This window comes from Aplysia californica, unplaced genomic scaffold, assembly GCF_000002075.1.
Source record: "Aplysia californica isolate F4 #8 unplaced genomic scaffold, AplCal3.0 scaffold00020, whole genome shotgun sequence".
In the NCBI taxonomy this organism is placed as follows: domain Eukaryota; kingdom Metazoa; phylum Mollusca; class Gastropoda; order Aplysiida; family Aplysiidae; genus Aplysia; species Aplysia californica.
This window is the reverse complement of record NW_004797290.1, coordinates 1,913,736-1,917,903: the sequence shown is the minus strand read 5'-3', so window position 1 is coordinate 1,917,903 and position 4,168 is coordinate 1,913,736. Positions and strand designations below refer to the sequence as shown.

Genomic DNA, 4,168 nt, shown 5'->3' with positions numbered 1-4,168 from the left:
AGAGAGAGAGAGAGAGAGAGGGAGGGAAAGAGAAGGGGGGAGAGACAGAGAGAGAGTGAGACAGAGAGAGACAGAGAGTGAGACAGAGAGAGACAGAGAGTGAGACAGAGAGAGAGACAGAGAGAGAGGGGGCAGGAGAGAGAGAGAAGAGAGAAGAGAGAGAGAGAGAGAGAGAGAGACAGAGACAGAGAGACGGAGAGATGATAACCAGTGGTCACCGTGAGTTTGTTTGTTTTTTGTTAGTTTGATTTTGTTTGGCTTTTTAAACAGAAAAATGAGGAGCGGTAATGAATCTGACTCAGACCAATACGGCTCAAGTTAGAAACAGTAGGCCTACATAGTGAGCGCCATAACAAATAGCGTTTCTTTAACAGGTTGGGTTTTTGTAGTTACTGTCGTTGCTTTTTTAAACCAAAAGACTTTTTCTTTTCTTTCCACTTGTGTGAGCGTGTGCTCTCAGTCAGCAAACGTTTGTCAGTCAACCCAACAACAAGTTCTGTTTCCCTCCGATCCATTTGTTTTGGTCTATTATTGGTTGGCTGTCTTCTCAAAAGTCGCAGGCAAAACTTCAACGACATATCACTTTATGAACGTCATCTGTTCTTTAAGGACGCAACCCTGAGTCTGACTCTCTGTTTATAGAACGGTTGAGGAAGTGAAATCAGTTTAAAATTACCATGACACCTGCCAAATACCTGATAGCATTATGCAGGATGCTCATTGCGGATAGGATCTGTGTTGGGTCGGGGGCGATCGTCCCACTCGTCGCCGGAAAACAAACGGGTTTGATTTTGAGGCGACGAGTCGGGCGCGATCGGCTTGTGCCACGATAGCCCCTTTGCGCCCTCAATCGCGCTAGCAAACTGACAAAACACACAAAACAAAAGGTTTCAAGGACGCTCAAGCTATTGATGTTAGAGAAGTTGATATTTCCGGGGTGCCTTGACAGTTGTTTTCTTTGAACACGTCGTCCCGTGGTACAAAGTATCTTTCCAAAGAACACTATGTCCGGCCCCAGACGAGATTCAAACTCAGGGCCCTTCAGTTACGAGTCCGACATCTTATTGGGAGCAGTAAAGAAAAAACAACACACAGATACGGGAGGGGAGAATGAGGATGCGATGAATGGAGCAAGTTATAAATGTGTACTACTAAGTACTCACCACTCATCCCCGAGAGATGCCCAAGATGACGGAGGAGCACGTATCACTTCCGAAGAAGAGGAGAGGGTTTGGGATCACTTTATTCCACTAGTACTGAAAATAATCAAAAACAAACAGCTGATGATGAATGAGAGAGATATAACGCATTGTTTTACAGCACTTTAAGTTACATTCATCAACATGATTATCATAATGTCCATAATCCCCATTATCTATCTCATCTTATCTTATCTATTTATTTACCACAATCATCATCCAGTGCTAGAATTACGACATGCATCGGCGATCATGGTTCTCCATTCATTCCTTTTCTCGGAAGTGGGGTTATTTTGTACCCTTGGGGTTGTATTCTTCACATTTTAAAATACTTCTAGTACGAAGATCTCTTTAAAACTATCAGTATTTCTCAAAAAAATCATTTTTGACAGACTGCTATGCAAAACGTACGGATCGGATTAACGAGTAAATTTCCTCTTTGGAAAGTGGTGACACAGAGTTCCCCATGTCGTATGGATACGATAGTAAAACACGACGTAAGGATAGGGTTAAAAAAGCTACGTTTCCCATGAAAGAAACAAACTAGTTTTAGGGAAAATAGACACAAAACAAAAGAGGAAATGGGGTGGGTGCCACTAAGTTGTTCTGCTCCGTGTGTTATTGTGTAATACTTTGATTTTTAAAAAAATCTTATTGCATTAATTTATCTTTTTGTATTACTCGAGTTCAAAAGAGGCAATTGCAAAGGAAATATGGACAGCTCTGGGGTTGGTCAAAATGAAATAATAAACATCATCGCTCTCAGATCTTAAAATAATAAATTAGTCGAGGCTGAAAGCAAAGGCGAGAAAAGCTTCTAGCTAGTGCAAAGCCTCACTTCCCACTCTTTTTTCACCCCTTTCACCCTCTCCCTTCCACCTCCTTTTCTTTCATTATTTCCCATACGCACACACATCTTTATTAATCCCTTTCAAGAACTATCAACAAAAGCTTTTTCCGAAATTTATGCTAAGTTGGCGTGAATCACCACCTGAAAGCAAAGTGTCAATAAACCTCACACAAAAATACGTAAGACCATAATGTAAACAAACAAGTACAATGACATGCGAGCGCACGAATACACAGACACACATACACACATGCAGAAACAAACACCATACACTCACACTCATTCACACACACACACATACACAAACATACATATACACACACATTCACAAATACACATACACACAAAAAAACACGGTCGTATGATTGTATCTTATGTTTTCTTTACATGAGCGAAAAAAGAAGTTCTTTACAAGCCAGACTACGATATTTACAATGAAGAGGACAGAGGTAGAGAAAAGGATTTTAAGAAAATAATTAAAGTATAAATGAACGCTTGACAGAGCATAACATTGCAGGTTAATGACAGAGCAGGCTCATGACGGAGCAGGTTCATTTATTTTTTTATTTATTTTTGTTTGTTTTAGTAAGAGTTTTAAGGCACTTGCAATACAATAAGGTCACATAAGTGCCGAAGATTAGAGGTGTTACAAGAGAGTAACAAACACAAAAAAGGAGGAGATATCAGGATGATAGATGTTTGATAGGAAAGACGGATCAAACCACACCAGAGCACCCGCCAGCCACCCACGAGCAGGTTCATGACAAAGCAAAAGCAGGTTAATGACGGAGCATGATAAAGCAATTGACCGATCCTCCAACGATAAACTTTAGAAGCCAACTAGGCCGCGGTACGAGCTCTGAACGTCACCACTACAACTGCGTGACAACATGAACGTTACTATTTAATGCAAGACTAACATTAATTGGTCGCTTTTAAGGACAAGCGTGCTAACACAGTTTTCAGGGGTCTCCAGAAATCTTGACCGACACCAAAAGTGGGCATTGCCCTACCTATAGGAGATGTTTGGTTTCATCGGGGTGTATATTTGTTTGGCTATAGAGAAAACTCTCCTTGTCTTTTTTACCGAAACTGAACAAGGGGCAAAAACTTTATCTTCGATTTTCTCAAAACAGCATTTTTCGGGATAGCCCCCTTGTGCTTCATTAAAAGCGATCAATTAATACCATGGCACTGCCGTTCTCAAACCAGCAACTTTTACAGACAGGTAAATTTTCTTCAACTACAAGACATAATTTTCTTGCAATTAAGGAACTGTACATTAACTGTTGGTGTTTTTATCTAATACAATTCCTCCAACTGGTAGGTAGGTGTGAGGCAACAACAAGAAACTGATACTTGCTTTGCTATGGAGAGCTAAATGGAGAGAGAAAAAAAATACCCCTCCAAAAAAACAAAAAACAAAACAAAAACAAACAACAACACATAAATAGTAAACGACTTATATTACAAACCAAGCCAACAGAGATTTGGCTAAAGGCTAGGCCTACTACAGGTTCGACTTTTGTCTGTGGCAGTCATGCACGCCTGAAGTGTTCGATTACTTCCCCAAGACTTATCTGGCAGAGCTATGTTATACGGGGTGCCCACTACGGCTGGATAGGGCCGATCGCCCGACTCGATCGCCTGAAACTGAAAACGAACACGTTTGTTTTTGAGGTGATCGAGTCGGGGCGATCGGCCCGATCGGCCCGATCGGCCGATCCCACCAGTAGTGGGCACCCCGTATTACAGCATGATAATGTTGTGGGTCCGACGCCTGTTCCCAACACAGTAATGACAAAGGCAATCTTTATTCATCTCGCAAGGAGAAATTTGTCTTGGTCGTTTCAAATGCCAGTGGATGTTACAAAGATTAGGAGTACTCACGCATACGCACAACATGACAGGACATTAGTAAATACACGTCTCACGTGCTGAACAATCCGTTCCGTAAAACACCACCACCAACAATAACAACAACAATAACAACAACATATAAAAACAACATCCTCTCCAAGGAGTAGTCAATCACAACAACAACAAAAACAAAAGAAACACAACCACCACCAACAACAACAACAACAATACCTCCAAAAAGAACACACACACACACACA

General features: G+C 41.2%; 1 long non-coding RNA gene across 1 annotated transcript in view; it reads right to left on the bottom strand.

Moving 5' to 3' along the window:
- Positions 1-232: 232 nt before the first annotated feature.
- Positions 233-4,168, bottom strand: part of LOC118478468 — a 6,131-nt gene continuing 2,195 nt past the window's right edge. The window contains exon 2 of the long non-coding RNA XR_004859064.1: positions 233-1,256. This is a non-coding gene — a long non-coding RNA (uncharacterized LOC118478468). The remainder of the gene's footprint in view (positions 1,257-4,168) is intronic.